The 19,884-nt window shown below is 39.1% G+C and overlaps 1 protein-coding gene across 1 annotated transcript in view; it reads left to right on the top strand.

Moving 5' to 3' along the window:
- Positions 1–19,884, top strand: part of ABTB2 (ankyrin repeat and BTB domain containing 2) — a 135,839-nt gene that overhangs the window by 16,264 nt on the left and 99,691 nt on the right. The gene's annotated exons all lie outside the window — the stretch shown is intronic.

The following is a 19,884-nucleotide window of genomic DNA, read 5'->3' as shown; positions in this document are numbered from 1 at the left end:
TGTGGTGTTCTTTAATATATAGTAGTTCGTAAAACTGGAGGCCTTAATTGGATGTAACAGTTAGTAGAAGCATATGAGGTGAACCAGAATGAGATCTCTTGGGGTCTGAATTGCGTCTTCTCTTAAAATACGCATGGCTTGGCACAGTGAGTAGCTGAGGTCAAGAGCAACATAGTAATAATTTTGTCTGAATAATGGCATTCATGTAGCTATGTTAATGAGCTGTATTCTGCTGTCTATCGTACAGATTGTGGACTGGACTCGGAGCTTATTTTACATCTATAATGGCTTCTGTCTGCAAGAGAGCTTGTCTTGATATACAGTGATGTAATGGATCAGAATCTGACCTTATTGCACTGCTTTCCCACAACTGTTGTGCAGCAATCACACAGCTGTTCACAGATTTTTATTTTTTATTTTTTTTAAATTTTTCTTTTCCCAATTGGCTGCTTTGGGAGACATTATTCTTTGGCCTCAGCTTCCTAATGCAAGTAATCAGCTGCTCTTTGGTAACAACATTCAGACAGAGCAGGCAGTGGTGTTGAAGGCATTAAGCATTTCTTAAGTATTTGGTTCTGCTCAAAATGCTCAGGCCTTTAATGAATATTAGGTTTGTTTTTATAGGCAGTGAATTATGTGCTTCCTCCCTCCCTTTGCCCCTATCTTTTCCTCAGCTTACAACAAACTAATGCAAAGCAGCACTAAGACAGGAATGAAGTGTTTCATATAGATATATCTCGTAGGCTTTTTTCTTCATTAATGTCACGGATACATGCTCTGTTAGATTCAGCATCCCCGCTGACTTCAGGGAAGTTGCACGGGCTAGCAGTTCACTGCTTATTGGTTTGGTTTATTTTTTAAGTATCTTTGATTCATTCATTGTGAAAGTACTGTGAGCTTATGAATTAGACCCAAGAAAGGGTGGGAGGAGGAATATAAATGAATACTTTGGGAGCTGGAAATCTTGACTGCACTGCATAACTACTTGGTCCCATTAGAATCACTGAAATGCTGGTTAGGAGGAGCTCCTGGAGGTCATCTAGTCCAATCTCCCACCCATAGTTGGACTCCTGCCAGAACTAGATCAGGTAAGTGATCGCTTTGCCTCTCTAAATCTTGAAAACATCTGTGTGGTGGATCCCATAGCCTCTGTGAGCAACCTGCTCACTTTTTAATGAAGAAGTTTCTCCAAATGTCCAGCCTGAGCCTCCCAAGCCACAGTTTGTGGCCAGTGCCCTTGGCTTGGCGCACCATGTGGTGCTCCTGAGAAGAATTTGACTCCATAATTTTTGTAGCTACCCTTTGAATAGTTGTAGGCTTCTTTTAAATTGGCCTTTAACATCCTTATAGCCAGCCTATACAAGCCCAGCTCCCCCACCCTCTCCGTGAAGGCTGTGCTCTGTAGGTCCCTGACCATTTTCAGGCAGAGACCCTGCTGGTCTCTCTACAGTTTATCCACATCCCTCTTGAAGTGGGGAGCCTAAAACACTGTTACCCACGAACTTGCTGAGGCTATGAAGCTATTAAACAATATGGACCCCCAGTATCAGCTCCTGCATTAGCTGCTCATTATCATTCTGCCAAATGAATACTGTGTGCATAATACAGTACTGTATATTATGTGGTCTACTATCATCTCTGCCTCACCTTGAGTGCAGAAAGGCCTTTCTGGTTAGAAACTGCTGTGGAATTCTGCCCAGGCAGAGTGCAGGGGAGCAGTGGCAGAGCTCCACAGATGGAGAGGTGGAAGTGTGGCGAAGAGGAGGCAGCGGTAGGGAGGCTCTCTCCAAAGCAGTTGGCAATCCCAGGTTTTCTGACTCCTGTCTGGTTTCTGAAGACTTGGCTTCTCTGTGGTACTGAGCTGTTGTACAGCTTTCTGGCCATGTGATTTTTTTTTTTTTCCCCTCTCTCTCTCTGTGTCTGTTCTTAATTCATGTATAAAATGAAGCTAATGATGCCTCTAACCTTTTGTAGCGCTTCTAAAGTTCAGTGAATGAAAGAACTTCACAAACAAGTGCATTACATCACCTTGTGACCACATGTTCGTATTTAGCTGTCAGTGGCTGTCATGTCCCCTGTCACTTACAGAATGCCTCACATTGTATGTTAGTGTCACCTGATCTTTAATGATCTGTTGTTTGTACTAGAGAAACACCTGGAAACCCTGTCTTTGGAGCATGCATGCCCTGGCTTGGATGCCAACACTTTATTAGGCATCATCTTTGGGCCAGAGAACTTGCAGTGCAGTTGGACAGAAAAAAGCGTGTGAGGATGAAGCGTTGTATGACTACTCTGTGGCAAAAGCAAGAATGAGCCCAGACCAATTGGGTCCAGGCTTACCACTTGCAATTCCTGTTGCCCTCTCTCCTGGAGAGGGACAACATGTCCTGGTCTTGCTGAAGTCCTAGACTTGACAGACCGTAGTGAGCAAGATTGTGGCTTTGTGCACGGTGAACAAATCTGGGAAAAGAGAGGCTTCCAATGCAGAATTTTCTTCCTGCCAGAGCACGAAACTGAGACATCCCTTGCTCTGGGGAGTCTCCAAAGAGAAATGACTTCATCACTACAGAGTGAGCTTTTTGCTACTACAAGCAGCGATTCTTGAGTTCCCTTGTAGCAATTTGTACAGTCCAAACTATTTCTGATGTTTAAAAAAAAAAACAACCCCCCCAAAACCCCCAAACAAAAACAAACCAACAAAAAATCCCTGAAGTCTTCTGTGTGGCAGTCAAACATTACTACATGCTTCTTGCAAACTCCTTTAGCTCTCTCAAATGAGTTAGAGCTATGGTGTCAATGTTATTGCAGCGTATGAGAATATCAGTATTTTCACTGCCCAGACACCTTCAAAATCAAGAGTTTGAAGTCTGGCCTGAGGTCTGCTTCTGCCTGAGATCTAGTCTCAGGTTTCAGTGTTTTGGTTTGGTTTTTTTTTTTTTTTTTTTCTCATTCCCCACAACCAGTGTTGAAGGCACAACCTGCCTAACCATTTTAAGCTTAGGAGATGGGAAAGTAGGATCTGTTGGTTATAGCAGACTGCAGACTTAGGTTTGTTGTTGTTCTTTATCACTGACTGCCCTTTTTAAAGTTGCAGTCACTTACATGAATGCTGCCTATATGTACTTGGAAAATTGAGTTACTCTGCTCTATGTAAGTAGAGAACAGAGAAGTGAATATTTTAGTTTCTCTATCTACTGCATTATGATGTGGAGCATTCATGAATGAAAGACTCATTCGATATTTTTTTGGAAAATGTGGCTCTAAACACTAGCTGCCCCTTCTTCCTTATACCAGCTGCCAGGAAAACAGGTACAGGATTATGTCTTAGCCTTATATAACCCTTAAAAACAGAACATCACCTACAAAAATTAATGGACTAATGATATATAGGGAAGCAGTTGAAGAGAGCTTTATGCCAATTAAAATAACAATGCTGGTGACTGTGCAAGTTTCAGTGTACCCACACTGCTTTTCTTCCCTTTTCTTCCATCTTTCATGTATTTTGCTTCTAGGTTATAAACTTGTGAAGAGCGGGGTGGAGACCAGGACACTGACAGTTACTCTGCATTAACCTTGTTCAGCTCTTGAACTAACCTTTTAACAAAACCGGAGCTCATAAAGTGATTAGTATAAATAAATGATCATACTTGTCATTTTCTCTTCTGTGAAAATGTTGAGATTATGCTGAAATGTTCCTCAAAGAGGCTGGATCTCATTAGCCGGCTCTATCAGTTCTGGATGCAGGGTCCCCTCTGAGGCTGGCAGTACTGACGGAAAAAGAGAGTCGAGACATCTTTTTGACATACTTGGAAACTCTGGAAATGTCAGCAGAGATAATCCTGACTAATACATTTTATTTAGCAATGAGGTATAGACTGCAAATATTGGTATACCCCAGAAAATGGTGTTCTCCCGTCTTGAGTAGTGTAACTAAATTGGGTTTGCCAGTAGCAAGAGGAAACTTGTTCCCTACATACAAATTCATGTCTGTCTTTTTCTAATTGAAGTAAACCCTCTGTGAAATTGCTACCCAGAAATGACCTCACTAAGGTTGTTTGCTCAAGCTCTTGGCAATCAGTTTTGAATACTCAATGCAGTAGCCAGAAAGCAGCAAACCCCCCTATAAACTAGAGAATAAATGAGGTGGTGTTGTCCATTATACCAAAATGTTCTCTAGTTCTTCTCTGCTTTTAGTTCCAAAAATGATTAAAATAGTATTCTAATGTTGCATTTATTAGTTACACCCTGCCATGTGAAACTCGAAGAAATGGCTCTATATAGAATGCTAAAATGCCAGAGGTTAACTGCGCTTCAGTATTTTATATTAACCCAAGTAACCGGAGTGAGCTACTTAAATGCAAACATTAGGAGAAAAAATCCTGCACTATTATAAGTCTGTTGCCAGTGAGTCTTTGAATTTAGGTAATTTCATGCATGCGGAGGTAGACTTTATTTTTCCTTCATCAGCTAAAATAACAATAAAGCTGAACTTGGTGTATTTATTTAATGAAACACAGGATCCCTGCCCTGATGGTTTTAATCAGTACCCTCGCTATGTGGTAATTAGGGGTTCTCTCCCATGGTTCTGTTTTTACTTAACTTTCAGAATGTGTAGCCGGTTTAAGTTTCCAGAGATACTTGCAACTAATGTTGCCTCATTTACATGCAGATTATCCAGAGGGGACTCTTAAACACACACTCATGTTACAGAAATGCAGATGTTTTCATCACTTTCTTATTCAGTGAACAGTGTTCTTGAGTAAAATGTTATCTTTTGTGAGTAACTAATTTATTCCACTCTGTGGATGTGACCAGCTCTTTCATTTCTTGCATACAAGGATTCAGAAGCTGAAGAGGGCTGAGAGCCAGGGTTGCCTGCTCTCCCATGTGCCACTGGATACAGCTCTACTAATTAAAAGTATACACCTGAAATCAGGTTCAGGCTGTAAATTGGCCACAGAGAAGCCCTGTATGCAATACAGGTCAAGAGATGGGCCATTGCTTTCTCAGGCTAGACACAGCCCATCAGTGGAAAAGAGGTTACAGCAGGCTTCTCATCTTTATGCTTAATAGCTAACTCCCTAAAAGTGACCTGAGAAATGTTTGTATTTGTGTCTCTAACTGTACAGCTGGGTACCATTTGCTTCTGGCAGTTCATGGAATCACTGGAGATGTGAGGAGGTAGAACAAATATATAGCATTTAAAGCTCTTTAAAACAGCTTCCCCGCATAATATGCGATGTTAAAATACTAGGTGGCAGTTTGGTCCGATATAAAAGTTTTATTGGTATGAGTTTGGGCCAGCCACATTATTCAGGAAGCCACTACTGAGTTTTCAAGTCGTCCGAAACGTGTGCTAGTAAAACCCTTTTATAAAGCGATACAACCTCATGCAAGCTCCCTGTATGAGTAGTCATCTGTGTCCTGGGATTTGGCTAGTGGGATGTTTGTGATGTGAATCTCAGTTACTGGTTCGTACAGGTATACTGCCTGTAAAGCCAGACAGAAAGAGTGAGCTTCTCCCAGTCGCTTCTGGTCCCAGACTTTAGCAAAGGGATTACAGAGGAACCACCTTTGCGTTATGCTGAAACCTATTAATTAAACCTTTCTCATTGCAGAACTGAGTCTTGCTGCTAATTCCTTTCCCATCCAGAGCATTGAGATTAAGAAGGAACTTTTCGGGTTTTATCCAGCACGCTGTGTACTTACAACTACTGTAGGATCAGAAACGTTTCTCGCTGTGGGTGTATGGTGCCTCTTTTATACGGACAGAAAAATCAAAAGCCTTCCCCAAAACATGACCATTGAAGTGATTGAAGCTGAGACAGTGGGGCTTGATTTTTTTGGACTGCAAAGGAAAAAAAGTTCTATCATGCACTGTGTGCATGTCGGAATAAATTAATCTGAGAGATTAATGCATTTTGGTTGCAAATACAAGTCAGTAGCTGGAGCGATTTGGGGTCAGAACAGGAGGTGACCAGACTGGACAACTGGCATATAAGCGTTGTTTCCTAAATGTGGATATACACCCAACTGGTTTTAAAGGTCTCTGAGACCATCACTGTGTCTAGAATATCCCCCTCCATTCTTTAGGAATACTGGTAATTGTGAAAATGCCCTCACAGTAGAAATGCAGTGTTAAGATGAAGGTATGTTGCATTCTTATTGCAGTGGAATCTCTTACTATTTGTCTGAGAAGCTGTTTAGATTCCTAGCTAAATAGGTCTTTCCAGGCTTGTTCACTCACTTCTTTGATCTGGCTTGGCACTTTTCTCTTTCATTCTCTTGTAATTTTTTTCTTTGCATCTCAGCTGTTCTTAATAATAACAGCTTATGAATTTGGGTATGTACTTTAGCTCTCACTTTGAAAATGAGGGGTTTCATCTTTACAGTTGTATCATAAATAACAAAATTAAGAAATTGGTAATAAAACGTGCTTTAAGCAGTTTCAATAGGAAAGCCTGTTACAGTGCATTGTGAGAAACCTGTTTAACTGGTACCTGTAACAGTCTACTAACAGCAGCTTAACTTTAAACCTATGCTTACTAAACACAAAAATGCCATACGCTTACAACAAATGTAATTTTCTTTTGTGAATAAAATATGGATACATAAGTTCTTTTAAAAATAAGGTTTGTTCTTACATGTTGTGGAAGAGCTGGTGTGTGAATACAGACTGCAGTTTGGAAACCCGTAAGGAGGTAGAGATTGTAAAAGAATTGCTCAAAATTCTTCCCCTCCTTCATAATCCTCGCCCAAAAAAGGGAAGGATGACTGAGAATGAGAATTATTATGAGCAAACAGTAGGGAACCCAGTACTGAAAGGATTTACTGTTCCAGTGTAGCACCGTACCAGTAGTATACTGTACTTGCTGTAGTGAGTTCTGTAGTAGCATCCCATAAAGAGCACTGAACTGGGAGAGGGGGGACTAGGGCTGTCTCCTACTTTCCAAATGAAGGATCGGATATTATTCCTGCTTTTATGTTGTCTGAATGGCCAGTTGGTAATACTTAATCGTTGGATGCAATCAAAATGTTTGCAAATCTCTCCAGGTTTGGCCACATGGGTTCTATGTGAATGTAATGGTATGTGGAAGGTTGTGGGTGAATAAACGTGACAAGCTATAGCCAAGGCTTGAAAACATGGGACCTGCATTCACTGCTGGGGCTGTTCTGTTGGAAAAGGGAAAAGGAAAACAGATGCCTTGGGGGGGGGGGGGGAGAAAAGGAAAAGAAAAGCAGATCCCTTTATGAAAATGAAAACACATTATAGGATAGCTTTGCTTGTATTGGAGTCACTGGTTTTTTTTCTAGCAAGGCTTGACTTTGTTTGATTTGAATGTTGCTGCTAATAGTACAGCACCATACCCATTGAATTGATGTGGCACATTTCAATTGGAACTGTCCCAGGCCACCTTTCAAGTCAGCGTTAGGGTTGGGATTGAATTCTAGATGTTCTAGCTGTTTTAAGTTTTAAGCTTTTGTGCTCCCCCTGCATCCTCTACTGTCCAGCTGTAATTTTAGAGGTTGTGATTATGGACGGCAAGTTGCACTCAGCACAGCACCAGTTGACGATGAGATTCTTTAGTAGTGCTTTTATACCACGAGCATCAAGCCTTCAATGAAAATAACAAAAACTGCAAGACCTTACTGTGGTAGAAATCACTGGTGTTTGGAGTGCTTTCCACAACTTCTTTTAACAGCTTGCTTTTCTAATATTTTTTCTCTAGCCTTGTAGGTTGGGACAGTCATGAAGGACAACAGTGAAAATGTTAGTAGTTAGTTAACTCAAAGGATTTACTTTCTGCTCAGCTGTGGCATTCTGTCAGAAATAAATTTAGTGTATCATGACAAAATATTTTAAGACATACTTCTCACTGTGCAGTCACCCACATTTGAATAACATTTCCATGTTGTAGAAAAGCAAACCACTGTGCATACTTATTACAGAAACATGTTTGTGCAGCTCACCATAGATCACATCCAGCAACAACCTACACATTCCCTTCTGCTCACAAATGATTGCTCAGCCCAGCAGCAATCTGACTTCTGTTTTATGATAAGCTAGGTGGTTTCCTTATTGCAAATTATGGGAAGGTCTCTTTCTCTTTCTTTCTGAAGCACAGTCATCTATTTTTGGATTCGGTTTGTATCGCATTCATGATGACTCTTGCCGGGTACGTCAGAAAGCTTGTCATCATTCTTTTTTTAAATATTATATAGCTGAGTAGAATTAGGGCATACCACACACATGAGGAAACCCTCTCTTTTCCCTTTCAGCTATACTGAAAAGCTGTATTAGTTCACTATGTGTTTATACAGATCACTAAGCATTGTAGGCAGTGTAATAAGAGGTGGAGAAGCTCTTGTGAAGAAGATGACACACAAGAGTTTCGGTATGCCGCTTCTGCTTCACACCCTGCTTACAAAATATTGCAAGGACTCAAGCCAGGAGCTATAAAGCTATTGTTGTTATAATAAATAACTAGTGATTTTTATAAAGTACCTTTTGTTAGTGTTTTACAAATACTAAATAAGCCTTGTAGCACCTTATTAAGGCAGAAAAATATTGCAAATTTAAAATAAAAAAAAAAGGGAAAATTTGAAATGTATGCAGAGGTGATTTGTTTAAAGTCACACAAAAAACAAAGTGGCAAAACTGGAAAGAAAATCCTCAAACATGTCTCAGCTGATATTGTGGTGCTACCTAATGGACAGGTGTGCTGTTAGTTGAGGGCTTCTGCCAGCTCATGGAGAGCTGAAATAGATGTGTCCCGAATGTGCTGTACTCTGTGCTCTCTGGCCAGCACAGCAGCTGGTATGAGATTGTAGCAAAATGGAGAAGCTTTTAGAGCAACCCCAGGACTACATGAATTTGCAGCCCACAAACAGCGGAGGGGGGACACGACACAGCAAAGCATCTTCAGCACTTCATTATATCTCCAAACAAGAAATGGGATGCTGTAGTCTTGAAATTCCTTCTGATATTGCATAGTTATTAGAGGGTGGTCTGCGTGAGACTTACGGACAAAAGGTTGTGCTATGCTTAGGCCACAGGGTGCTAACTGTTTATTTTAAGAAATTCTTATGATTAGAGGTCTTGCAGTGAATTTTGCTGGAGAGACGTGCTCCTGCAGCTGAGTGAGTTGAGCATGGGGGCTACCTTCTCAGATCAAGCAAATTCTCAGTGCATCACACGGGTTGATTACAAAACTCCTTTCCATGTTGAAAGTGAGATCTCAATCTGTTTCTGTTTGCTTCTTCCCAGAAGGGGAGAGTTTTCATTTTTTTACTGCCCTGTGGTAGACGCTGAAGATGAAGGGGGATGCACCTGCTGCTGCATTTTTTCTCTTTTTATGCCTACTGCGTGTGTGGGGCTGCATAAAGAGCTCATTACTGTCTCTTTTATAAAAACTTTACCAAAAAAAGAAAAAAAAAATCAATGCATGAAACTGATCCTTTATTGTGTTATGGCTCCTTTTTAGGACTGGACCACAATTTACTGTTATATTAAATAAGAACCGTTTTAGCTTAGGTAAAAACAGGTTCTGTCATTAATCAGTTATGAATCATATTTCTTTTTTTAATTACAAATACGAAAATCCAAAGGCCTGAGGAAGTTCACTAGTGTAACTTAGATATAAAACAAAAAGTTGTGACTTATTACTTTCAGATCAGGCTCTGACTTCATAAAATGGATCTGGTGTTCATCTTCGTTACAGCGGTGATTCTGAAATGAGCATCTGGACTCATATCTCTTATCTACAAAGAAACCTGTTTTAAGCAATGGCCCTTCAGACCAATAAAAATTAGTTACTTAGTAAACTTGGTTATTTAAGGTAAAAAAATGAGTTCTGCATGGAAATTTAGGCTCATTCTGTAAATGCGTGTGACCATAAATTTACCTGGTTTAGTAAACTTGTTACAACAGCCTTAAATTAGACATTTCAAAGAATGGATTTTACATAAGTTGTGCTAAACCTCTGGAAACGTTACTGATTTATGAGTGGCTGAATTTCCTTGTTGCAAAATTTGTTTTAAGATCTCTTCCTCTGGCGAAAAATGATTCCATATCATTTTAAATTGTTGGTCTTGCTGGTTATGCGTAAGCTGTGGGGTGGATTTACTCTCCAGTGTGCCTTGCAGATCTGGTCTAACACCTTCCTGATGTTCTGCCACAAGGCAGGACAAGACTTGAGCGTGCCTCTCCACCTCCTCCCCAATCTGCCTGGTTGCCTGGGCACCTAAGTTTTCTTCCAAGGAAAGCAGGAGTTTCCAGTACACTTACGGTCTGCATAGTTGGGGAAATGATGACTGCAGGGAGTCCCTGGAGTGGTCCTGTTCTGTAGGTTAGGCATGACTGATGATGAGGACCAAATGGGGCCATGCTACAACAGGGTAGTGGTTACACCAGAGATGTGCAAAACTTTCCTTTTCTTTGGATAGGTACAGTATTTTGACATTCAGATTCATAGTTTTGCCTTACTTCTGCAAGGAAATGAGACAATTGTTCATAAAAGAGGTATTTTTCAAGCAGGTGCCAATAAATAAGAGCTTAATGAAAGGTAATTGTCCTTTATGGGGAAAAAGTTTCATTTTCATCACTGCAAACTGAAACCATGTTGTAGGTGGCTGCTTGCAACAGAGTCCAAACTTGGCCCTGTACGTTGACGCTGAGAACTGAGCTGGTTTGTCCTTTCCCAAGAAAGGTTCTGGAGTGCAAATTCTGCCTTTTCAACGTGGGTGGCAACTGCACTGTGTTGTGTTGATGCTGCCGTTGATGGGTTGGTATCCCAAAGCAAGCAACACCTGTGTTTAGGTGCAATAGGATAGAACTTGGTAAAGATAATCTCATCCTTCTCATGGGCCTATGATCCAGACTGTTGTGGCCTTTTTCTTTGTGACTCCTAGTCCATAACCAGTGGAATATTTTTCCTAGTGAAAATTTCTGGTGTGACTCCCCCCCCCCCCCGCCACTGGTTATAAGTGGAGTGACTTAAAAAAAACTGGTCGAAGTTGAAGTAATGGGACAAAGTGACTTGCACAGGTAGTACCCTTCCCTTTCTGTGTTATTCTAAGGTAACATACTGTGATGTTAGTATACAAGGGCTTATATTGTCTGTCAGCACAGTTAAAATATAAAGATTAGCATAAACACATTCTCCTTTGCGTTGATTCTTGAACTGCTAACAGAACAGAAAAGCAAGAAAGGCTTGATCTGTGCCCTAAGAACCGATGAGAAGGAACAGAGCTGTTGAGTAAGAGGTTATCATTGCTTCGTAGTAATTTTTCGAAGTAGAAACACTCTTGAAACTGGAACTTGAAGAGTCAGGTGCTAGTGGAACCAAAACCAAATAGAACACTTGTGATAAAACAAGTTAAGGGCACCCTCCAGCTGAACCTTGCTTTGAAATTGATGAGCAGAGTTTTGTTCCTGTAACTTGAATTGGGTTTTATTTTTGGAGGAATACTTACTAAAATGTGCATCATTGTTCAGAGTTTTTCCATTTGAGGATTTCAATGCTAAGTAAGCGGTAGTAAAAATTCAGTAAGGCTATCTTAAAACTGAGTGGAGCAGCTCTGCATTAGTTAGGGCTGTCCCCAGAAAGAAAATAGCATACAGAAAGTTGTCTACATTTACAATATGGTTTGCTGATGAATACGAATGCTTACACAGTGTAAGCTCTGAAATATAACTGAACTCTGCAGCTGAGAAAAAAAAAAAGATTATCTTTCAGACTATTCTTAATACCACTGAACAAAGAGAAAAGATCAAAGCCAACCAATCAACCCCATTTTTTGTTTTATTCAATTGATTTCTAAAGGCCCCTGTTACTATAGTAACTCCAGTAGGTCTTTTAATTACAAAATTTGTAAAAACACATCAATTATTCAGAACTGCTGGGGGGTAAAAACAGTGGCACAAATGCTTTAAAAAAAAAAAAAAAGAAAATTTGCAAACAAACTATTGCAAACAAAGCTTGACAGACTTCCCGTTAAGCATGATGGGGAATAACACAGCATCAGCATAAACACATTGGGTTCAAGTTCTCAGAAAGCAATCCCCTGTTAGAAGGTTCCCCCTTTGGCTAAAGAGGAAAAAAAAAAACAAACCCAAAACCATTGCTGTCCAAATAAAGCACTTCCCTCTCTAGAGATACAGATGGTAGAGCTTTTTTTTTATAGACCCTAAATTTAATTACAGTGTATCTGAGCAGAGCAGTTGTGTTATCACATTAATTAGCAGTTTAGAGAACTGTTCACTGCTGGAAGTATTGAATACCAGTGTGTGTTGCAGGTACTGGTTCTATCAAAGAGGAACCATTTAGCAATAATGAGCACCTTTCAAATAATAATTGCATTTAAAATAGATGCTGTCATCTTTTATCATCAGGTATGTTTGCAAAATGGATTTATACTCCAAACACACTTGTATTGACCATGCCAGAACAGAAGAATTCGAGGCATATCATGTGAGCAATTTCTAAATGCCATCTCTTGACTTGAATACGTACTGAGTTGACATATTTGGCAGACCTGATGTAGCTGTGGGAGGCAGTGCGTTCTCTGAAGCCATAGGGGAACGCAGTACTGAAATTTTGGTTGTGAATCTGTAACTTTTTAAAAATGAGACACTTTTAATGACTGATATTTGGAATATCTCTCTCTGTATCTTTATTTTTTCCCTCTGCAGGAAAGTACATATCAGTTTTGTCTGTTGTATTCCTTGGTCCAGTATGTCATGCATCCCAAACTTTTATTTCATCTTCTGACAAAGATTTTAATTGTGTGTCCAGGTAGTAAGCTAATTTGAATTTTAGCCCAAACCTAAATGGCTATACCTGTACTAAACTACTACACTCTGCACTGACCCTGCTTGCTTGCTTGCTTGGCTTTGTTGGGAACAGAGACTGCTTCTTTTGGAAGCTCATTCTTTCCAGACTTCCATTTTTTATTTTTTCTGTTTACATGCCCCCTTCTTGCCCCCTGTATGTCAAAACCTGCTTGCTTATATTGCATGGCCAGGGTTTAATCCTACTTTTCACACTGTCTATTCCATTTCTGCAGGACTTGGATCCTCTCAAGTGATAGGAAATGTAGCTATGTGGGCCGAGGAGTCTAAATTCTGTTTAACCTACTGTGCAAGTGCAGGGAAAAAAGCATTTTGATTTTTTTAAATAAGCATCAAAAAGCTTGATTTTTTTTCTTGAAGAAACTAGTTAGTATCCAGTGTTAGAAGTGATAATAATAAGAAATTGCCAGTGCTGTATAAAATAATAATGGGTGTGGATACCATTCTGACCATGCTAATTAGCACTTATCTCTCAACCTCTTCATTAACCTCTGACAGTTCTACCACCCCTGCTTTATCAAGGTAGCACTGTGGCTTAAAGTGCACGTGTGGTTGTAAAGCATGACTGGGTTGCAAGCAAGTTTGGTAAGGTTTGTTTTTATCTTTGGAAGTCCAGACCTAATACCTGCTGCATGCAAAGATGCAGGTTTTGGGGACAAGCTTCACGGGAACTCCAGCATATCAATGGGAGATGAAGTTGAATTCTTCCTTGGTCATACAGCAAGCACTCGGAAGGTCTCGGAACAATCCCCCTCACACTGTCTTCCTTCAGCCAATTATATTAATGAAAATAAAATACTTTGTGGGTCTTCCAGAATCTCAGTTACATGAAATTTGTCGCATTTATCCTTGCTTCATGAAACAACAAGCAAAATTAAGTTACTACTACTGTGGGAGTATTATTGTTTTTTTCTTTTCCTACTAGTGTAGTTCCTATTAAAGTAGGAAGACAATGTTCCTACTATTAACTGAACATGTTTTTATATAAAACAGAACAATAAGGGGTGTTTGTTAACCCCCTAGAATGTTTTGGGGTGTGCTATATTACTTGGTCAGAGTGAAAATGCACCAAAAGTTTTTGAAAAAGCCCCTAAGACCGGTGTGTTTACACAGTGTCAGCAGGTTACAAAATTATTCCTTTGAGATACTTTCACAAACATCACCTTGGTACTGTATGCTTTTTTTCACATTTTTCAAACTCTGGAATTATGTAAATCTAAGGAGTTGTCGTTAACAAAGCTTCAGTGTTGGTGAATTCCTGGGAAAGAATTTGTCCCTCCTTAACATCTTCCATCTTAATGTAAGCTGTGAAGGGATCGTGTAAGTACTGAGCAAATGATAACTTTTTTCACCTGATGCATACTCCATGCTAATGTAAAAGGGATCCTGAATAGTCCAGCCAATCTATTACTCTACATGGTAACATGAGTTTCATGAATACAACTTCATTTCCAGGATGGTGGTCTCCAGTGTAAATGTGTTGAGAATATTAATGAATCTGTCCTTGTAAATGGCTTTGCAGTCTTCAACTGCACATGCAAATTTTAACTCTGCAGAGCTGTACCACAAAGAGGCCCACACAAAATATTGCCTTGCAGTAATGCTGCTCGTCTTTAGTGATGATCAGAAACTGGGTTAGAAACTTAATTTGAGAACGTTTTGCTGTCATGAAGGTGTGTCTGTTGGGGTCTCCTAAGTGATGAGCTTTGCAGCTGTGGAAGTACTGTTCTGAGGACAGAAACCTTGCAACGGCAGAGCCGCTTTAACCTGTAGGCTAACAAGCTGTGTGGGCAGTATGGAAATGTTTGCAAAGCAGTACCTTGATGTCCAGGAGGCTGGCCACGGCTGCCTGCAGAGATTTCACAGGACAGTCTGATTCCTTGCATCACGCAAGGAGAGATTTCATGATTAATCCTTGCAGTTGAAGGATAGCATTGTAACCTGATGGACTGAAAAGAAATTGGAATAAAATTTATATTGCTGTTGAGTATATATTTTTAAAGAAAGGAAAATGTACATTCCTTAAAAGTTTTGAATGTGCATGCACAGAGAAAAGAATCACTAAGCTGTCTTGTATCATTAGCTGCCCAAGATCCTATTGCACTGAATGTGTGTTGACAAACTAGTGTCCGCTTTCCAAAGGCTCCTGAGCATGTGAATGCAGCGAGGCTCCCCTAATTAATCATGGGGCAGGTATGTGTGTAGGAAGCAAGGCATGTTTCAGAAGCTGATTCAAGGTGAAAAGTAATTTTTTTTTTTTTATTAGGCAACATTTCTTAATGGATAGACAACATTGACCTGGGGCTTAAAAGTAATATTTGCAAAGGTTGATTTTAACTCGGAGAGGTATTCTTCCATCAGCTCCATGCTTTGAACCATCCCCTCGAGTAGCTTCCATTTTAGACTTAGTTCTTTATTGGCTTGCAGATCATTATTTCTCAGTGTGTGAAGCAGAGCTAATGATACTAAGTTTCAGGACCCATAGCTGTGAAAAGCCCTTGTTTTTCCTTTGTCTTTAAAAATTGGGGGTTTATTCACTAAGAAGTTTTTGAATGAGGACTGTAATTTGGTGGTTGTTGTGATGAAAACTGCAGGCAAGGAAAGAGCAAATGTCTTATGCAACATCACAATATATCAAGAACAGTGGAAACAACTGTTTGAATTGGGACTTTTTACAGTTGAAAGTAGCACGTCTGTTGTGTCGAATGGCACAGCCACCTTAAGTTCAAAACTGACACAGATGATGAAGTTTCCATTAAAGGATAATAAACTCTGTATGTCAGTGTGACAAAAGAACTCTCTTACCTCTTTGGAATAAGAACAGTCTTTGAAGAGCTTCATAAAAGACTACAGTATGAAATAAGTCTAGTGGATGGTGATTTTGAATTTCTATAAATTATGTCAACCCAAAGGCTAAAGGGATTATCTGTGAAGTAACAAAATGTGAAAGATAAATGCTTTCCTTCTATGCAGTGAATGGCATCTCTTTTAGAAAGCACAGGTATAAATTGTTCTTTCCGAGCAGTGGTTCAAATTGGGAATGATTCCTTGAAATTAGTGGAGCCATTCATATCCAAGGGATCTAGCTACAGTTGAAGGCTGATTCAGTTTTAGGTTGAATGTAGATCTCGAGTGTAAATAAATAATAGTAATCCTGATCCAGCGTATGGTTATCTACCTCTGGAATTGGAACACCTTCTTTCTTTTAGCTTTGCTTATGCTTTTAGGTGAATTAAAGTGACCAGGAACAAGGATTAACTAGAATAGGCATATCCATGCATGAATTTACTTAAGAATTGCTCTACCTGAACTAACTAAATGTTTGCAAGCCTGAAATGAGAGGTAGGTTGGACCTGAACATTTAAATTGGCCATAGTCATATTTGGTGTTTATGGATTACTTTTTATTACTTTTTAATTCATGAACTAAAGACATGAAGCTCTTACTCAAAGACAAAGATCCAGTGGTAGTGAGGCTGAGGAGAGTGTGCCGTTTTGCTCGCTCTTGGCCATATACACGAACAGAGTGCATATCTAACCAGAAATGAGAAATTATTTTATTGCTTTCAAGATCTAGTGCATTAACCATTTGATGACTAGGTACATATGTTGTTTTCTGCTTTCCCCAGGATTAATCTGGGGTATTACTTTTTGAACTGAGAAACTGAGAATTAAAGAGTAGATTTTTTTTCTTTTATTTTTAGCTAGCAAGGGAGAAACTGTTTCCATCTCATAATATTCCTTGTGTGCCAAAAATGTAAAAGTCCCCTTTAAGAATGAACAGTTTGGCCAGTGAGCAGTATTAAATAGATCGGGCAAATGGCCGAGTTGTATGCCAGTTAATAACCGGACAACAGTAAATAGCTCTTTATCTGAGAACTGGCATATTGTACATAATGAAGATGATGAGAGGAAAAATTTTACCCTCCTCATAGAAAGGCAATAGAAAGAAAAAAAATGAGCTTTGGAAATAATTGCCACAGCCCTATGCTTTTATGAAGTATATATCCACTGAAATCAAAAGGAATGTAAAACTTTCCTCCGGCTAAACAGCTTCTGTCATCTCTGCTGAGAGCCTCTGCATCTTTGCTGACAGCTCTGGAGCTCCCTTATCTTCTAATCACCTTAGCGAAAAGCAGGCTTGGTTCGGTGGATGAGTATCTGTGGATGAGGGGCTTAAACGCAGAATAATGTGGCCTCTGGAGATGAGCAGAAGGGGAATAGAGATGGGTGGTACTGGTGGATAGCCAAATTTCAATTTATTAAAACATTTGGATGCTTTTAGTACTATTTCATTCATTAAATGCCAGGACACTGGGGAAAAAATAAAAGGGGATGTGGGCGAAAGCTACTGGAACTCAGATTCATAAGCCCCCATCGTTCCCAATTATGTTTGGCAAATGGCAGAATAAAATTAATGATGCCAAATTTTCCTTCTATGCAGTGTGCGATAGCTTAACTATTTTAGCTATTTCAGTGTTGTAAATTATGAAACTGATAGCACACTAATGTGATTCTTTCAGGCTTCTCGTTTATATTAATGAGTTTTAGTCATCTAAGGCAAACTGATAACTACTGATTAATAGCTCGGCAACTTTCAAACTGGCATCAAAGGCTGATCTCTTCCTTTTTTTCTTTCTTTTTCTTTTTTTTTTTTTTAAACTCCTTGATGGGTTATGAGTTAAGACAGTTAACAATTAACTCTAAGCTTAATTGAAATCCAGATGTTAGATTCTTGATGGAAGTTAATTTTATTCTGATCATGGCTATAGCTGATTTCAGTCTGGTTTGTTTTTTTTTTTTTTAAAGTAGCTTTGAACTTGCAAAACAAGAGTGTGATTTGTTTCACAATTTTTTTTTTTTTAGCATTTGCAGTCTGTTGAAGAGAACTTGCTAAACTAATATTGAACAAAGATAAATTATCATAGAAGCATCAAATAGCTACTAGCAAAAGCAATTGAAACCCCTCAGAAAACCTCAAAATTATCAAGAAAAGGCAAACTGCTTTTTTAAAATCTTCAAGCTGTTTTTTGATTTCTAGATACTTGTATGAAGAGCAGATACTACGTTTTCTGAACAGTATGTAATGGTAGAGGCCAAAATGAGAGTTACAGGTATGTGCATGTGAGAAGTCAAATAACCATTACTTGTTTAAGAAAATGGGTGGGAGGCTTTGGAAGAAAAATTACTTGCGTGTGAAATAACAAAACCGAAGTCAGTCTCTGAACAAGGCTGGGGTTTTTGTATGCAGGCAGCTGCTTACAGGTGTAATCTTTGAAAGCTTGATTGTACAGTAGTCAGTCTCTAGGTTTTCTGTTGCTACAGTGAATACAGAATTGACCAAAGCTGTTAGAATAGTCAGTGCAAGTAAGACATCATAGTAATATGGGCTATACTACACTAATACCTATATTAGGCTTCAAAACATTCCACTTTTGAAGTAGAGGTTTCCAAAAGCCAAGCAGACAACAACTTAGTAGAGAGTTTGTGCAATTATTATTATAAATGCTCTGCGTTTTTCCTGGACTGCTTATGAAAAATTACATCAAGCAGCTGAAGTTCTTGCCCTGACACTCAGATAATCCAGGTCAGCTTCTGCTTTTCAAACAACTGCCTTCATTGTTTTTCAGGAGGAATATTGGTACAGTTTTCTAAATAAGCCATTCCTCCAAATAAGGAAACCCAATATGCTGAGAAACCTTGGCCTGGAGATCAGAATCACCGTTCCCTAATCAGTATTGCTTTAGAATATATAGTGATGTTGACACTTCCTCTTGGTGCCTGGTGTTTGAGCTTTAAGGCTGTCCTACAAATGGCTTCACGCATTTGATGTGGACAATGATGGGAACTAGATTTGCAAAAAACCAATCACACTGGAGAAAGGGGGAGAAAAAAAAGGGTATTGGTACACATTTAGTCTTCACTTTAGATCAAGACATTTTACAGTCACTAGATATTCCAAACAACATCTGCTAGAAAGATGAATCCATTGTAGTGGAAATTAAATGCATATTTTAAATTCAGACAGTCTTGTATTGTCAGTGATGTAGAGGAAAAATAAATGTGAAAGCCATTTAAAAAGCTTGTGTAAAACTTGCTTGTGTGCTAAAGAATGTTGTCCTTTAGAATTAGACCCCAAATCAGACTTTCTTGTCAGATTGACTGATTTGTTTCTAATCTTAAGAGTTCTTTTCATCTTTAGAAACTGAGTTTAAAAAAACTTTAATATTCTGCAACAGAATTATACAACTGAACAATGAGCATCTGCTGCAGTTTGAGATTCCTTCTTTGCTTGTAAGAGTGCTCCAGTTCAGAGTGTGCTGCTGACGTTGGTGTGCCTGACAAAATCTGGTTCAGGCTGTTAACCATCAGGCTAGCAGTTAGCGACTTGCAACACTTGCTGCAATATCCCTACCAAGTTTCTAGCCCAGCTTTCAAAAACTGCACAAAACTACCATCTTTACCAATTTTTCTTTTGCTCAGTTTCGAAGAGGCCAACCCAAGTTTAAAGTGTCACTTAACTCAAGCTAGATAGGTTTTGTTTGAGCAGAAGCCAGGTTAGTTTCCTGGAAAATGTTAAGTGAAGATCTGCCTGGCAGAAATAAGATAACTACAAAGTGAATTCTTAATTCCAAATTTTCTCCCCAGAGCTGTCGTAAGATGCAGATACCAAAATAAAAAAATAAGAAATGAATAGATGATAGTATAAAATTGGGATCCTCCTAATATTCAAGTTATTAACCACAGAAGAAATGAGCACAGATGTAAGGAACTTAATATAAATTACCGAAGCCTTTCAAATCCAACTAACTCAGAAGGACCCTTCTAGCAGAAAATACATTATATATTGTTTAGAAATTGAAGTTAGTCCTAACTAAACTAACTAATACTAAAGATTTCTAATTTGCAGGAGCAAGGACTTGACTCTTCTAGCGCGTTCAATCTTCCAAAATCCTAACCTGGCTATCCAAAGTTAAGACCCTGTTTTTTAAAACAGAAAACCCAGTTTTGGTTAGGTTTGTTTTCTGGTAT

This window comes from Haliaeetus albicilla, chromosome 16 (assembly GCF_947461875.1).
Source record: "Haliaeetus albicilla chromosome 16, bHalAlb1.1, whole genome shotgun sequence".
Taxonomy (NCBI): domain Eukaryota; kingdom Metazoa; phylum Chordata; class Aves; order Accipitriformes; family Accipitridae; genus Haliaeetus; species Haliaeetus albicilla.
This window is presented reverse-complemented; position numbering and strand designations above follow the sequence as displayed.